Here is an 18,613-nt window from a genome sequence, read left to right on the forward strand (position 1 = left end):
ATCATCACTTGTGTGGGCAGCGTCACCACGGCAACGCTCAGGCTGGCAAATGGCACTGCTGGGAATACTAATGAGGTACTTGGCAGGCCTGTTGGCGGCAGAGAGGCCAGAGCTGCTTCTGTTGCGCTGTTCTGCTCTGCTCTACCAGGCTACAGTATAAAGGTAAACAGTCCAAAGGAAATCAATTAAGTGTTTCCACAGTGTTTGGCAAGCGCTCTAATCTTCGGCGCCACATTTAAAACAATTCAGAAATCTGCCTTCTGCCTTCTGCATGACAAAATGAACGAGGGAACAATGAGCAAGAGAAGGGAAGGAGACAGGAACAGCCCTGCAGCTTCACTAATTCCACAATTCTCCACTTTCCCAAAACACTCCTATTCTTTCTATTCTGTAGGAGTTTTTGCTAGAATTTATTCTACATTTATTTGTACACTCCTGTTTTTTCCACTTTGTTATCAGCTGACGAATATCACGTGAAATAGACACTATAATGTAGCAATAGTGTCATTTTACAATCTTGCATCTCTATGGGTTACATAGTTTACTGTATATTTAGTTGAGTGTATAGTGAAGTGAGTTGACAGAGGTGACCTGAGCACATTTTACATTTAAGTAATTTACTCAGAGTGAGTTACAGGACATAATATGCCATTTAGCAGACGCTTTTATCCAAAGCGACTTACAGTCATGTGTGCATACATTCTACGTATGGGTGGTCCCGGGAATCGAACCCACTACCCTGGCGTTACAAGCGCCATGCTCTACCAACTGAGCTACAGAAGGACAATTATGGTTAAGTGCCTTGCTCAACGGAACATCGGCATAATTATTATTTTTTTGCCTGGGCCAGTAACCGAAAAGGCCCAACGTTCTTACCCTGCTGCCGTGTGGTTATAGCCTGACAGCCCATCCAGTCAGTAGCAGGTGACAGTCTGATCCTCTAGTTTAAAGGAGAAATGGATTGGGTGCACCTGCCTTCCAGGACTCGTCATTATCACTGAGTCTTCACAGGGCCTTCCAATTTCCAGCTGACAGATTAGAGCTCTCCTCCTTCCTCTTTCTCCTCTCTCTCATATGAAACAGTGTGGTGAATAAATTGGCTGGATGGAGCATGCCTTCTCCGCTCATTGCCTCTCTTTATTGATTCAGCCACTTTGATCGAGCAGGGTCTAATCAATTCTTCAGTGGCAAGAAGACAGGGGTAAAATCATTCTCAGGCAAACCCTTCAAATGACTTGTCATTAATTTGCCTCTTTACCAGCACTTGTATGCTCAGAACAAGATGCGTTTGGCTTTCTCCGTCTATTAGCAAGGTTGTGCTCCTGGGATTTTCATGGCCTGCTAAGCGTAAGGAGGGAGAAAGAGAGTAAGAGAGCATGTGTGTGTGTGCGTGTGTGTGTGTGTGTGTGTGTGTGTGTGTGTGTGTGTGTGTGTGTGTGTGTGTGTGTGTGTGTGTGTGTGTGTGTGTGTGTGTGTGTGTGTGTGTGTGTGTGTGTGGTGATTGGATGCACTATGTTTGCTCATCCTTACAGAGTCTCTTATTAGTGCTAATTGGGAAGGACAGTTCAAACAAGCACAGAGGAGCAGTTGTCACACAAGCGTGACATGGGTGCAGAGAGGCAGGCAGTGCCGGGTGCTCTGCCCAGCTCCAGCCCACCCTCTTCCCACACCCAGCTCCCCGGGCCCCCTAGGCTCTCTCTGGCCCCCGGCCCAGCACCGCAGAGTGGCCACAGAGTGGGCTCTTTGTCTGGACACGGCCATTAGCAGTCAGCGGACTTCAGAAATGTGACCAGGACAAGCCAGTGGACAGAGGCGCAGACAGACACACGGCTGTCTGAGACACTTAGGGAGTCATCAGCTGACGGAAGAGCCAACACAAAAGACACTGAAGCCTGGGAAGTGTGATCTACATGTAATATACCTCCCCCACCAACTCTCCTCTTCACACACACACACACACACACACACACACACACACACACACACACACACACACACACACACACACACACACACACACACACACACACACACACACACACACACACACACACACACCAGAGCTCTACTACAAGAATGCCTCCATTAACGCTGGTACAGAAGATGAAGTTAAACCGCAATATTATATGAAAGGGATTCCCTCTGCCCTGAACCCTCTAGTTAATGATAAATCAACCGATTCGGTATCGACACCGAGACCTTTTCCTGAACATTCTCCATACCAATATTCAGCATGGATTTTTGCTAAAAGATACTAATTTCAAGGATTATTTACAACCATAATAGCTGCAATTATATTCTGCACGAAACGATATAAGGTATAAGCACCAATTAGTAACTGGTCATTAGCTTAGGCATTTGGAACTGGGAGTGAAGTAATAGGGGACCGTTCTGTAGCCTGTGTGAGCAAGGAAATTGCTGTAGTGCTGCTGTAATTAAAGGAGCTTGTTTACCTCCAGTCTTGAGAGGGTGTTATATTCATTGGCCCTGCCATACTGTCCTCTGGCCCCAGATATAACTACTGCCATGGACTTGCATTCTATGCTTGTTCGAAGAGTAGCTAGTTTAGTCGAGAAGGAGTATTCGTTTACATTGTTAAAAGACTCAAATAAATATCATTTTTATGTCTTGATCTGTGGTGGAATTTCTGAGTCATATTTATTCTTTCTCTGACTTGAATTGTTTTGTATAGTATAAAAACAGAATCCTATGAAAATGGCAAGATACCAGAAATAATGGGACATGTTCACACTTCGCATAGTGATTAGCACTTGTGTTGTCAAGGCCGTGTGTGTGTGTGTGTGTGTGTGTGTGTGTGTGTGTGTGTGTGTGTGTGTGTGTGTGTGTGTGTGTGTGTGTGTGTGTGTGTGTGTGCGTGTCTGTGTGTGCGTGTCTGTGTGTACATGTCTGTGTGTGTGCTTTCTTCTAAAAGCCAAACCAGCAGGGATCACAAGAGCTGTATCAAAGGAGACGGCCACCATGTGAAATGTCTTCTCGCAGCAGGGGCTGGTGGGATTGTTGTTCGTGTTTCTCCCCTCTCTTTCAATGTCAGCTACACTAACTGAGCTAACAGTCAGGCTGCACAGAAACCACCACAACAGATGTTTCTCTTTCAACTTGTTTTGGTAAACACTGGAGAGCATGGTGCCTCTCAGTGGCAAAGAGGACTGTCACCATCAATAAATGTACCTTTATTTTGGAACAGGCTCAATGTGTTCTTTAATGATATGCAACACATGATCTATATCTGATAACGTGTTAGGGGTAGTGGGGTACTGTGGGATCAGTGTTCATTTGTATGCGGTGTGTGGTGTGCTTTGTGTTGGCTGTGTCACATAACATGAGTCATACACGCCATACGCTGTGGAGTATGTGGACAGCTGAGCACAACAGCCTCTCATAAATCAGGCAACAACACACTGGACCTTGCTAATAGATGTTTAACTAAACCCCCTCATTTCAAACAGTTTGACCCTGGTTGGTAAAACACAATGTGAGGACTCCCCATGGATTAGGGCTGACCCCTGAGCAAGCAGGCCACACAGGCAATAAAGGAGGCTGCCATTGTGCTGTCCTGGGAGGGGACAGTGGCAGGGAGATACATGCCAGTGGGTGGGGACAGGGCCGTTGTAACGACATCTTGATGGAGCATCATTCCCACCCACCAAAGCTGTGCTGGGTCTATGTATTTGAATTAGGCTTTGTGTCTGCCCACATACACCCAGTACTGACAGGGGATGTGTTTGCAGCATGCTCGACCATTTGTCACAGGGTCCAATCACATAATCGACTCGTCGACTGGATTTATTCTCTCTCTTCTGTGTGTGTTTGTGTGTGTGTGTGTGTGTGTTGCACGTATGTGCAAGGACATATATTTTCAAAGAGGCTTTTGGGGATGTTGCATTGCTTGGTTGCCATGCAAACCAGACCCCTATTGGAGTGGACTCCAAATGCATGTGCTTCAGACAGAGCCCTGTTTGGGGGTGAGAGTGTGGGATTGAATAAAGAGGTCTGTCCTTTAACAAAGCCACAATTTACCAGGGTCATTTAATGACAGCAGCGGCCCTGCACAAAACGGTTGTCCTTAAGATGAAATTGCCCTTCATATTATGAGATCAAAATAATTTCATTTTAAAACATGGTATTTTCTTTCAGAAGTACCCCTATTGAGAACATGATGAATGTATTCATCTATTGGGGGCTGTGAGATATAAAGCGCCAGGAATAGAATGCAGATTTTATTTTCTTAGTGACCTTGATCTGAGAATGTGGAGGATCAAAGCCTCTCCAGTCTCCATTGTGGGGCAGAATAGAATGTTAATGAATTGGTGCACTGAATATTAAAATGGGAACCCGCTTTCAGCACCCTGTCAAACTGCTGTGGCATGTCGAGTGCCTTGGCTGCCAGACATGCAGAATCTGCTTCACTCGGGCTGCTGATTGTGGAGTGTTGTCGTAGACTCGACTGGAGCCATTCCACACATTTCCAGTAGGGTGGGCCTTTTCTTCCCCTACAGACTGCCACCAAGGCTGCCTTGTGCGCCAGCGAGGAGAGGGGGAATAATCATTTGCCACCACAATCGAGTGCTGTGTGATACTGTGGGTTTCTGGGAGAGCAACAACAATGGTCCATTTAGGGTTTGCCCAGCACCCCAGTCGTTCCCTCTGGCCCGGAAGTGGTTTATTTTGTCTGAGGACAGCTGCACGGCCTGTTTGTCTCTGCCTGGGTTTTGCTTGGCATGCTTGAGAGGGGCACGAGTCCTGATTGTTTCAGACAGAACCTGGCATTGTATCAGGCCGGGGATGGTTTATTGGGGAGAGGCAGGACAAAGTCAACAAAGGGAGCGAGGAGCCAACCGCAGCTCAGGAAACGGACAGAAACATCTTCAAAGAAAGCAGCATCTATACACCCTGCTTCAAGCCACCCACTAAATATAGGCTAGAGAACAGCAATAGAATATTCATTTCTACTCCGAAGTAAAACAAAGGACACCTGGTCCTTTCGCAGCAAGCTGTTATTTAATGAATGACTATTAATGATGCTGTAGAGACGTATTGAAGGAGATGAGCAGGAATGGATTTCTTCGTGTCACATTGACAAGTCATCAGAAGGACTGATTATGTGCAGAGGAGTGTGCAACTATCATTGTCATACAGACTAAAGCAGAGATGGGCAGCTTTTTATTTTTAGGTTGTCAGTCGGGGTCTCAACTCACTCAAGGGTTACAATAGTAGAATACACAAGGTAACATTTTAAATTTGGTTGTGTATCAGCAGTTGTTCTCTTGTTTCTCATGTTAGTCACTGTCAGTCAGTTAAAATTCTTTAGATTGATAAATTGGTCTATTGGCCAAATGACCAACTGGGGCGACGCATTGATTTTGTTAGTCACTCTCACTCAGATATCATATTTTAAAAACTACATACATTTTTCTCCACCTTATGGTAAAATGTATGGAATTCCAGGAAATTAGTTTTAAACCTGAACATGTTTCTCACTGCCCCATGACAAAATGAGTAGAATTGCATGAAATGAGTTATAAAATGACTAAATCTCCTCTCCGCTCCATGGCAAAATGTGTAAAATTGCAGGAAATGAACGCTAAAACTTAAAGTGTTTCTCTCTGCATTCAATATAGGGGTTCTCTCAGCACCATACCAATATGTAGCTATACCCAGGGGCGTCATTTGGGTTCTAGCATTGGAATTGAACACACTAAAGCAACACCATTGAAAACCTAGTCTGACCCTAGGTTCTTCCTGAAGTGACACAACCGGCTATACCACCAACAATTTGATAAAAACCAAACAGCTTGATTGTTTTCTACCTTTTCAGAAGAGTTGCAGCCTCCTTGATGCTCTGAGGACCTTCCTAAGTAATCGATCATTCCATTCTCCCCAAAATCTTCTTGTAAGATCCCCCTCAAATGCCAGTTGGATTAGTTGAGTTTTCCTTGGGTGTAGCATGCTGCTCCTGTGCTGACTGAATATGTTTGTCAAGTGGAAAATGAGTTCTTGCATGTAGACTCCCCAAAAGTCAATCATGTTTCAGTGCAATAAGCATGGTCGGCATAGCAGAGGCCAAGAGAATCTTGCAGGATATCAAGTAGGGTCAATTTGTCCTCACTAGAGTGGGTGATTTTCAGTCTAAAAACTGGCAATGTCCCGCTCAGTGGTTGCTAGTTTGTAACAAGGAACTCAATCGCCAACAAATACATGCGATTTCTTGTCAGCTGCCCATCTTTAACAAGTGTTGGCACCGATGTTCCCATAGCACCTCGAACTTTACAAATGCTCTTTGCTTGAGGCATGCCTAGCCAATCGCTTTGGCACTATCAACAGCGTTCTTCCAGTTCGAATAGCCAGCTTGGGTGAAGGCCTTGTGTGCGTTAGCATTGGACCAAATACAGAACTTTCGACATGGGAAACAAAATGCCGCGTTCGCAATAACTGAGTATTCCAGCCACTCTCTTCTTATGAAGCACAGAAAACCTGTGGCTAGGGTAGGATTCTAGGCTAACCTCGGATGGCTCCTCTGTTCCAAGATCATCATGAACGTGCTCATAGTGACGCCTTTATTACGGTGGCTCAACTGGTCATTTGTATGTTGCTGAGAGTCAAATAGCTCCAAAGACACAAATATTTTTGATTGATATTTTTATGATACAGGGAGAAATAAAAATGAATGAAAGACATTCTAAGTCAGTAATTCAGCTTGTTGTTGTTGAATAACACATCGAAACAATGCCTAAGTGGAAGAAGTGAAAGGGGGTCATTCTATTGAACTAATCGGTTTGAATGACTGATTTAAATATGATCTAATGAATTATGGTTTGTCTCATACCACCATGCAGATTCAAGGAGGAGCCTATCTGAACATTTCCTGAGACCTCGAACCTGCCTCCAAAAAGGAGAGGGAGAGGAAAGCCTCTTCACCCTCCTCATTTTGAAGCAGCAGTGCAAAGAATGTCGAAAATGTTCTCTCCCTATAGCTCTCTGTCAAGTATTTCTTTATTCAGATAGAAACCACACATCTAAGGTACTCTAAAAGAGACAGAGAGACAGAGAGAGAGAGAGAGAGAGAGAGAGAGAGAGAGAGAGATGTAAAGAGAGGGAAAAGATGGGGGAGAAGTCTGTGCATCTATCGCTCTGGTGTGCAGGACTTCAGAAGCCATGGTAGGCAGCATGGAGCTTGGCTGGTCTGGCACATCCACTGTGTTCACCTTACCTCAAAAACAAGGGCTTTTCCCTCTTTGTTTTAAATTTCACACAGCTTCAAATGGGACAGACATGATGTTTAAAAAAATAAATAAGTAAATGTATCAGTGGCCAACATCTGCAGATTATGATTAGCATTTGGAAATTGCGTCCTTGAACAAGATTTGGATGTCGACTGTCAGTGTTCTTTTATGCCCGCGACTCCTTTTCTGAGAAGCTAGAGGGCACCGCTTTGTCCCTAAATTGGGTACAATTTGGATAAAGAAATGCTCTTCTCTCGCTTCCCCTCGGCCCGTTATGATGTGCAGTCAGAACAAGAAAGGGACAATATTAATTGTGCTGAATATGAAAAGCTGTATTTGGTTAACTGGTTTCAAAGGAATCTGGCCGAAAGGAACTTCTCTTTTCCTTCTCCCCCTACTGTCTGTCAGTTTTTTTCCTTTATCAAGATTTTCTCTCTCTAATTTTGCACTGAGTGAGTCGGCTCCTTTGCGAGGCAGCATTATCTTATGTATTCAGCTTTCAGCTCCTCTCTGTCTCCCGATGAGGCAAGGCTTAATTGGGCTTGGGCTTTAAAGTCTGTAGGGCTCTCCACTACCTCATAGAAACACATTCATGGGCTGCTCATTCACTTCGAGTATGTGTTAGATGTACAAATATTATTTACTTTTATACTCCAAATCAAAAGGCACACACTTCCTGCTACTTTACGCACAGTCAGTTAGTGCTGGAAAATTCACTGTTTATTTCACATTCAGTTTCTTTACTTCCCCTAAGCCAGAGGTGGGTAGAGTACAGAACATGTGTACTGTTACAAAAGTACTGTTACTTAGATTGTAATTTACTGAAGTAAAAGTAAAAGTATCCCTCTTAAGAAACTAGCTACTCAAGAAAAAGTGTCTGATCAGAAAACGACTTTTAGGTTGGTCATTTTTGACCCCTTCTGGTAAAAATACATTTCATTGGTCAAGGGGTGATGAAACATATGTAAAGGGGTAAAAAAATATAAATGTAAAATATATATATATATTACAACATTTGGAGTGATGAGGTTTTCATCTGACAGCGGCGATATAAAAATATAAATCTATCTAACTGAAGTGATTGAGTAAAAAGTAAGTTACTTCCTTCAGAAACTACTTGAGTAAGAATACAAGTACAGCCCACAGAGAGTAATTAGAAAAGTACTAGCTCCTCCAAAAATGTACTAAAGTACATTACTTGTAGAGCTTTACTACCCACCTCTGCCCTAAGCCATATTACAGTAATACTGTATGTTGCTGGTCTATAATAAAATAATTATTTTGAAGCACCATTCAACTATAATGAACAATGGTATTGTTAAATGCAATATAGTAACCTCTAAAAGGCGAAGCTGTTAGCGGGGATATTTTATGATCGTCATACCATGGACCATTTACATATTTGATATGAATTTTAGAAACTCTTTAAATATCAAGAAAATATATTTTAAAAAGATTTGATCAAATATTTAATTTTGCCTTTACTACTATAGCCAATAGAAAAAGCACATTCATAAATGGGGAAAAGACAGTCAAAAAATGTATCATAAGGAATACGGTTTTGAAGTATCTGCCCTATATTTAAGAGATATAAGAAAGCTCAGGAAATATAAAAATATTTTTTACACAAAACTGCCTCCATACTTGCATTCATTCGTATGGGTTACCTTCAGACGAGTCCTGTGAAACTTATGGGGGTCGTAGAGCAAAAGGACCATCGTCTTTATGAGTCTCCCCTTTCCACGTATTAGTTTGCATCCCAAACACTACAGACAGAAGTTGGCACATTAGCGTTACCAACTTCAGAGTCCCTTGGGGCTCGTGGGGGTTGTAGAGCAAAACGGAGAACACCATCGTGTTTTGTGAGTGTCGTCTTTCCATAGAGTAGTCAAACTGTTCGGACGCAACAGAGGTTTTTGAGAGAAGACCGATTTTCAGGATCTCTCATGGTCTGACAAACACTGCTGTAGCTCGGCCACCTTCCACCGCAGATGCGAAAGGCCGCCATAGGAGGAACGGATGGATTGAGACTCGACCCATGCAGACGCTCTAGCTTAAACTGATGGATTTTGATGGGGATTTATTGTTAAGTTACTTAGACTGACACGGTGAGATTAACAACCCTTTCATTATACTATATTTTTCATAGACAATAATTCCATTGTTCAAGAATAATTCCATTGCCTTGCAGTACAGTACAGCAGAATGTAGTGCAGAGAGAAATTGATGAAGAGCTAAAGCATTGTACTCACCTTATGTTCAAATTAAAAACCAAATGAAACATTGAATTTTTTATTTTTTTGTTAAATGTTTTTGTGAATTTATTTAAAACGTAATAATTGTTTGCAATGAGACATGATAGAGTGTCAAACAGAGTGCAGAAATTACATAAAGCAAATGTAGAGCATTTTAATTCAGTTCATGCCATTAAAAAACATTGAATACAATACTGTAGGGTATTGTGTCGAATTTAATTGGACAATTTGATTGTAGTAAAATCGTGGTATTATGGTAAAGTATATTTTCCTTTAACATAATTGACTATTGTGCAGACCCCATTCACAGATAACGGTTTTCAGTTCAAATACTTAATATGTACGTTATGTCCCTGATAATGACCATTCAGTCAGGCAAATGTTCTCCCTCCTTTCAGCCACACAGCATTTGGCTTTACACTGCGGACAGATGTGGAGCATAAAGATTTTAATGCTCCTAGATAAGGGGAAGGAGTGTATACTGTCCACGCTCCTCACACCAAACAAACCCAGCAATTAGCATGGCCGTTAAAGCCTTGAAGTAGCTGTTAAGAGAGAGAGATGCTGGAGGGAAGAGAGATGGCTCCTTTTCTCCTCCAAACTTTCTGGCTCCTTTACAGGCAGCATCTGTACCGTTATGCAGAGTGTCTCCATGCTGCCGCAAGCTGCACCCAGACCATTTCAGAGGCCATTTCAGTTTGCTTTTCTCCAGGCTGATGAACTGGAGAAGTCCTGCTATTGGAGATTCTCCTCTCCTCTCCTCTCCTCTCCTCTCCTCTCCTCTCCTCTCCTCTCCTCTCCTCTCCTCTCCTAGCCTTAACTCTCTGGGCTTTACTGGCAGACTCCTCCTCATTAGTTTTTTGTCACTTCCCGGTTGCAGGCGCTGGAATAAATGAGACCACTATCAGCCACTGCCTTGATAATCGCCCTTATCTCATTAGGTTCCACATCAAAGTTAATCAGAGGTGTGAATAGTAATTGGAGGAAGTGACAATGCCATAGATCATGGGGCTTTTGTAGTGTGTGTCATCTCACAACACCAGCGGCCTGGTGGCGGCAGATAGGCTGAATCTGTGGCGAGAGAAAGGGAAGAGAGTGAGACAGAGAGAGAGAGAGAGAGAGGGAGAGAGAGAAAAGAGGGAGAAGTGAGTGAGAGGGGGGAGCTGGGAGTAAGTGTGCATGAAGAAGAGAGGGAGAGAGGGAGGATGAGAGGGGAAGGAGTAATGGTAGAGGCATAACAAGCAAGCTGCTCAGAATTAATGAGCTTACCCAATAAGGAAAGAATCACCAATCAGTGTGTGTTGGACAAATATAATTTAGGAATAATTGCTTGATTGCTTTTCTATAGTAGGTTGATTTGACCACACACAAGAACTGAGAATTAAGATGTCAAGACAGGAATTAATTTGGCAGCCGAGGGCACACACATTTTTCTGTTTCCCATCTGTGGGCTCTGAGCAGACTAGCTGGATTTGTAGCGCTCTAATGATGAAAACACAGTGGTAGATTGCCTATTCATTTCCCTGCCTCCATTTTACATAGAGAACCATGCCTAATGCCACAGATGCTCCGATATCATGAAAAAATGTGCGTATGCAAACGCATTTAATTGGCATTTTTGCATATTCCACTACAACGTTGATAGCTGGTTGCAGCTGATTGTTCGGTTTTGTGTCCTCATTGATTTCGTTTTTTTGGGGCGACCGACTGGGAGTAATTGGTGCGTTCCACGGTTCTCATCCCCAAACAGTGCTTATATTGAAGTCTTCTCTCCTCTCTCAATTGCCAATTGGTTGACGCTTAGTGTGACTTTCATTACTCGCTACCTGCTTTGAGAAATGAGGCTCGACCTCTCCTTCGCAGACTCCTCTCTGGAAGCAGTGAGGATTTTTGTTGCTTGTCCTCTAACAAAGTGTCTGTGGTCAGAGTGACGCATTAGAGAATACCGGAGCGACAGACAGGAAGGCTGTGTGGATAAGAGAAGCACAACACCCACCATGGACCCATAATGACCAGCTGCACCCAGACACAGCATAGCCATTAATACAGCGAGCTGCTTCATTTTCATAGCCGTGATAAAACAGGGTCGCTATATAGGGCCTGAAATATAAACATGGCAGGAGATTATTAATAGTAATCAGGTTATCCGATGCAGGACAGTATCCAATATTAGTGGCCACATTTGGACAGGATTCGAGCGGTCCCTATTCAATTGATATTTGAATAAGAGATAGGTCCAAATCTGAAAACATGCATATGAATCTGCACATATATTTGCTCCCACGTGTCTGGTACTTAGCTTCAATTAGGCTGAAAACACTGCTGCTGTGGCTGAGTTTGCTCACACTCTCCTAGTTAGCAGTTCTCTGCAGGTTCCACCGAGGTGTGTGTATTTTCAAATGTATGTATGGTGTGGGTTTGTGTGTGTGTGTGTGTGTGCACGCATGCTATGCGTGTGTGTTGTGTGTGTGTGTACGCATGATATGTTGTGTGTGTGTGACATTATGTGAGCAGTGGGGTAAGTAAAGGGAATAAATAAACAGGCTAAGGTCCTGTCAGGTGGATGTTATTGCTGGGGTCCTGTCAGGTGGATGTTATTGCTGCCCTGAGTTTGCCTGCAGCATTATGAGGGCAGGCACACCGCCATATCCCTCACTGTCTGTCTCTCTCTCACACACACACACACACACACACACACACACACACACACACACACACACACACACACACACACACACACACACACACACACACACACACACACACACACACACACACACACACACACACACACACACACACACACACACACACACACACACACACACACACACACACAATCCAGGACATAGATTATTCTAAGCAAATGTGCTTTGATCTGCATTGCACCTAATTGAGTTACAGGCAATGTCTCTATTCCCACATCAGGGAATGTTCGATTATTTGGCTGGGGGATTACACCTCAATTTTGTGTGTTCCGCATTAACCTATTAGGCTGGTTCATCTGCATCGCTAATGCTGTTGCAGACAGCTGTCACTGCAGAGGAAAAACATGATCATGCAATCCTTGAACGAGTGATTCCAGCTCCGATTAGTGGCAGTGAACTTCGCTGAGCCCAAGTGATAAGGCTGCAAAATTCCCAACTTGCCAATAGCTCAGAAAATTATCAGACTGTAGGAAAAGGAGAAATTGTGCCTTCCGGCTCATGGGCTTCAATTCAGGGTCTGCCCAGATTGACATTATTTAAAGCTATGGAAATGGGGACTGCCTATCTGGGGATTGCTAAAATAAGAATTTCTCCAGCAACATTTATGAATACGCTGACAGGAGAGGATGGGGAAAATAAAATAAATATGATTTCTGGAAAAAGCAATTTGAGAGTAATTTCATGATTTTATGATCTAATCTGGGCAAATAAATAAACAAATATATACACATCATATTCTTAAAGGCCCTCAGCGATATTTATTGAGAAGTGACCTTAAAAGGAAACTGTATGGATGTGTCTGTCCATTGTATTGTTTCACAGTATGTCCTCTGTACAGTGGAATTGAGCAACATGTTTTTTTCTCTCTCATGACAATCCTCTTGTTAGTTAACTACAGTATGGCAACCTGTACTGGCCGAGCAGGATCTGCTTGTGCACTGAATCGAACGGGAGGTGTACGAAGATTGTATTATTCTATACCTCCACTTCCTGGTCAACCAGATGAATTCTTGCCTCAGCAGTGATAGCGACTGTAGAACCTCAACATAGACAGCGATGCCAACATGGTGGACACTGGCGGTAAATCTAGAGTCCCTTTAGAGTGTGTTAGCTCTAGAGCTGAATTGGAACCATGGCCGTTTATGCATATCTTAACACCAGTGTGCATACTGGGCAGTGCAACATGAGCATTTACACAGTGTGGAGTGTGTGTTCCTAGTGTGGGGAGTAGCACCATTCCTGAGTACCTATTGAAATGAACACAAACATCAATCAGAGGCTGGCCCCTCATGTTCCCAGCATTCGAGGGTCACACTGTAGTGGTCACGCACACACTCCTCCCAGGGTGCATCTGTGATGGCAGGAATATTAATCCCGGCTCTGTTTTTGATTCTCTTTTGTTTAAGCGCTATGCAAATGAGGCGTTTGCACGCCATTGCGTCAGTCTCAGGTTGGTGTGAATGTAGTGCTGGACACTTCAGCTTGACTAATGGACACAACTTCATTGGCTATGGTCATTATCAGAGGTTCTGAAGTGGAGTATGACCTCAGACATTATTACAGATCCCTCGCTGTTCGCTTCCACTGTCTAATGTAGCTACGTACGTATGTGAACTGTGAGCAGCAGTGTGTACAATATTATCAACATTCAAAGTAACTAACCTGGCTCGAATCTAATTGGCATTACCATGACATCTAGAACGTCTTCTCTTATGCTGCCAGTAAATATCATTTCCAAGAACTATTCCATCATTTACAATCCTATAAAGCTCAAGTGGGAATATAGATAATGTTGCATCCTACACAGACTGCAGCTGAAGACCTTAGCAACATAGCCCATTGCTGGCATTGACTCCACACACAGCCCATCCTTAACCCAGCAGTGCAGGGCTGAATGTGGGGAGTCCCAGTGCACAAAGGCTAATCAGTAGTGGGGTTGGAGCAGAGAATCCGCTGGCCCTCCCTATTTGACTTAACTTCTCCGTTTGTGCTTCTACTGATCCTGTGGTCTTTGTGTACATTGTAATGAGCGTTGACATAATCCTGGGATTTTCCTGGAGGCCGACCCCTGTCTGCCCCCTTCCTGCTCCTCACCAGGCCTAAGGTTTGCCCCAGCCAGGAGAGCCGCGAAGGGGGGGGGGGGGACAGATAGCGCAACAATGCCCCGGCCCCCATGAGATACTTAAATATAGGGATGGTTTGGAGCTCTCTGTGATAGAGCTAGTAACCCAATTTAATCCTATTAACGCCAGCCAACAAAGAGTCAATCTGCAGCCATCCAGCCGGCCAGGCAGACTCAGGCTGGGGGAGAGACACTGGGCTGGGATGGGGATGGGGATGAGGATGGGGATGGGGATGGGGATGAGGATGGGGATGGGGATGGGGATGGGGATGGGGATGGGGATGGGGATGGGGATGAGGATGAGGATGAGGATGGGGCAGGAGGAAAAACAGGAGCAGATGAATCAGTAAAAGATGTCCTTGAGGGTGTTTATTCTTTAGGAAAATAGACGGAAGGGAGGGGGGGTGGGGGGGAACCAAGACAAAAAAAGAACAAACAAAAGTTCCTTTGTCTTAACATGGACGGAAAAAAGAAGACCACCAAATACCACTAATGTTAACCCATTCAGCAAACATCCATCTCTGAGTTTGAAGGGTGTGTTGTTGCCGAGTCCGGATGTGTAATAAATGTATGGAAGAACGGAAGGCACAGGAAGTAGCCCCAGTGCCTTGTGGGTGTTGGTACCTAGGGGTCGTGGCAACCGAGGAGAGACTCAATGTGCTTTTGTTTTGGACCAATCATGGGGCACAGAGGCCCGAGTGTGCTGGTGGTCTGTCCCCTCTTCCCTGTGTGCGGGGCGGTCTTATACAGCTAGTGTGGCAGCTTAAAGTCCCCCATTGTAATGAATGAGAAGGGAGTGACGGGCCCATACAGACAGAAAGTGTTCTTTAGCCAAACAGGGCAGGATATGACTGTTTAAGGGCCAAGGGTGTGAATGGACAATAACCTCTCTGAAGAAAGGAGCTCTGTGTTGGAACATTGATACTGCGTTTCCTCACTAGGTGTGTCCAGCCATCCCTCACTAGGATTTTGTGTGGTTAGACATGTCTCTCCCCTCCCCCACCTACCCACCCACCCAACCTCCCACCCTTCATATGTCCTTCATCACCAAGTTCATGTAAATTTGCCAGGGGAGTAACACGACACAGTAGCGACTAACACATAGCCTATATGATTATAATAGGCACTGTGGCAGCCAGATAACCAGGAATGATATCTCATTATTCGTGTGGCGGGTAATCTTTGACATGGGTCATTAGAGACAGGAGTCTCAGTCAGTGCTGCAGCACACAGGCCGTGAACCAACAGTCCAAGGGGAATAGCAGAGTCCCCGGTCATGGGCCTGACATCATTATTTATATACCCACCATATAAAACCCTGCTTTCCTCCGCTTCCCTGTGGAGTATGGTCATTCCGGTCTGGAGAAGTGTGCATAATAAATAGAGCTGGGGAGAGGGATTGGCTGGCTGGCTGGGATTGACGGGAGGGCGGGCAGCTCCTGTGAACCTCCTGTGAGGTCTACCCATCTCTCTTCCCAGGGCTAGGCCTTTAAGCACCCTGAGATCTTCCTCTGAGCCAGCCAGACCCAGCCGCTGTAATACATTTATGCATGGGCCTGACCTTCTCCATAATGAGTTCACATCATAACCATTGACCTAAAACAAATTCACAAATGTCCTCCGCTGAGGTGCGCTAGAAGGAAGGGAAAAAAAGAGAAAGAAATAACGAAACCGAAACAAACCAGCGAGTGACTAATATTGTCCCTGTGTAAACTCCTGTTTTACCAGCAAGTTAGAAAGCGGCTCATTATATAACAGCTCATTTCAATGCTCTGTGATGATGACATGGTGGTGTGTTAAAGGTGCCACACAATGAAAGGTACATTTCAACTCCTTTTACAGCGGAGCTGATAAACACTAGGAATGCGCCTGCAAAACTGAGACAGGGACTGTAAAAACGTACTTTAAACTGGGGTTTGCGATGTGACTCAGTTATGTGGAACGATATCCTTCAGCAATGAAAACAACACCACACAAGAGCCTGTAATATGTGGTTGTGCCACATAGCTGTCTTTAGATGAATGCACTAACTGTGAGTCACTCCGGATAAGATGTCTGCTAAATGTCTACAATGTACATGTAACACATGTATTTTTTTCTATTTTGCTCTGTTTCTGACTGCGCATACACATAAATAAATACATGCTATTGCTGGCTATGATGGCTGTTCAATATTAGATTCTGATATCTGTGAAATACGGCCTTATAAACCCAAACAAATAGGGTACGCTTGTGAAAGGTGTGCAGCTATGGGATAGTGTGACAGAGAGAGGATGGAGTGAGAGTATGGAGGAAATAATGCCTGCTATGTAAGAGTATATAGAGAAAATACAATACCCAGAATGCTCTCAGCTCACAATGGATGAGACCCCCCCTCCTTGCAGTTAAGATTGCAAATTCTACTCAGGGAGGTGTGTAGGTGGAATTGCCTGGCTATATTAGATATAACCTCCTGGCTACGGGTATATGATAAGCACTTATCTGTTTGCATGAACTGAGCACATGCATTCACTACCTTTCCTCCGCTAGAGTATTCTACTGTCTACCACCTCCCACTAGCCCCTCCCTATACACACATGTTTACATCCCGGAAGAAATATCTGTATACAATGGAAAGAAAGCGAGGTAAATAGGCATAAATCCCCCATGCATAACCCCGGCTCACCCTGCTGATAATTAGGTCTCTTCCGCTGTTGTGTACAGCACACAGACGCCACAAAACAAGTGCTTCATTTCCATTTACTGGATACAAAAAGGACATGAGCAGTGCATGCTCCTCAGTTCACAGACAAACTCTTTTCATTCAGGATTGGAATGGAGCGGTTTTTACCATACACACAGTGTGCAGTATCAGGACCACAGCCGGCGAGGCAGACAGGAGCTCATAACAAGAGATCAGCTGTAATTTTCCAAAGTACTGAGTTCTGCCTCGCATAGCGTTCAGCGGGTCAGAAAGTGTACTTGACAGGAAATATGCATACTGAGTGGATACTTCTCTGGCTTTTCATTTGCATTGTGTACCGATTTTTGGTCCCATTTAATATAATATTATGTGGGGGTCTACGGCTGCTTTTAGGTGTCTCTTGAGAGGGCTAGTTGCATCAGAGGCTTAATGATAATTGCGGCTGGTAAAGGCAAATCCAGGTAGATTAAACTGCGCTGCCATCAATGTGTACTCACCCATCTTCATCTCCATACCTCCCCACCCCCCTATCACACACACACACACACACACACACACACACACACACACACACACACACACACACACACACACACACACACACACACACACACACACACACACACACACACACACACACACACACACACACACACACACACACGCAACAGACAAAAGATCAAATGTAATAAGAGGGTAATTTTCACAGCAATCGAGAAAACAGAGAAAAAACAACTAGATCGTGTAGTCATTTTCTCCATTTAGCGTAACAAGACAATGGAAAAACAGGCTAAAGTAGTTCAAATCCGAGACAATTCCTCTGTTTCAACACTGGCTGTGGCTCTGCAGAGACAGGGGTTGCAGGGAAATGTCAGTAGCTAAAATAAGAGACCAAATCCTCCCTAGATCCCCTGGGATCCTGATTGATACCATTATTGTAATGCGCTCAATCACAGTGTTGTCTTCCACTGAGAAGAAAAAATGGCAAATATGTACCCCCCCTAATAATATGATGGTTATCGCTAGGCCTGCATATAAAACAGTTAAACCATGACTTCAAAAACACAGCAAATCATATTATCGTCACGCTCACACAGGCCTGGGTAGAGATTATTAAGCTGTCAAATACAGTGAACCGATAAGCTGCTGTTTGGTCTACAAATGAGCCCTAATTAAGGAGACACATTGCCAAATAAAGCTCCAGATATCTTCATTCAGGCCAGAACAGCACAGACAGTAGCATCCCCATCAAAGCCTGGATTCCCAGAACAAATCTGACCGGAGGACAATTCAGGTGTTCGTGGCTCAGACTGTAATGCCTATGTGCTTTAGGGTTTTATGTTCGTCCGTGTTGCACTAGCTTAGAGCATTCCTTCCAAACGGGTACATAGAAATGGGGCACGCATGCATGGGTGTCGATAGCGGCAGTCTTTTAGAGGGCTTAGTTTTCATCCATTGTTTACATCAAGTGTAACCAACAGACATGCACAAACAGTCATGAGATTAAGAGGAAGCGATGTGGAATATTTATTAGGCTTGACAAACACTTGTGGGCTAAATGAAGGGAGAACAGGGGTCTCTGTGGGGCTGGGACTGGCACTGTA

The sequence above is a fragment of the Oncorhynchus keta genome, chromosome 35, assembly GCF_023373465.1.
Source record: "Oncorhynchus keta strain PuntledgeMale-10-30-2019 chromosome 35, Oket_V2, whole genome shotgun sequence".
NCBI classification, from domain to species: Eukaryota; Metazoa; Chordata; class Actinopteri; order Salmoniformes; family Salmonidae; genus Oncorhynchus; species Oncorhynchus keta.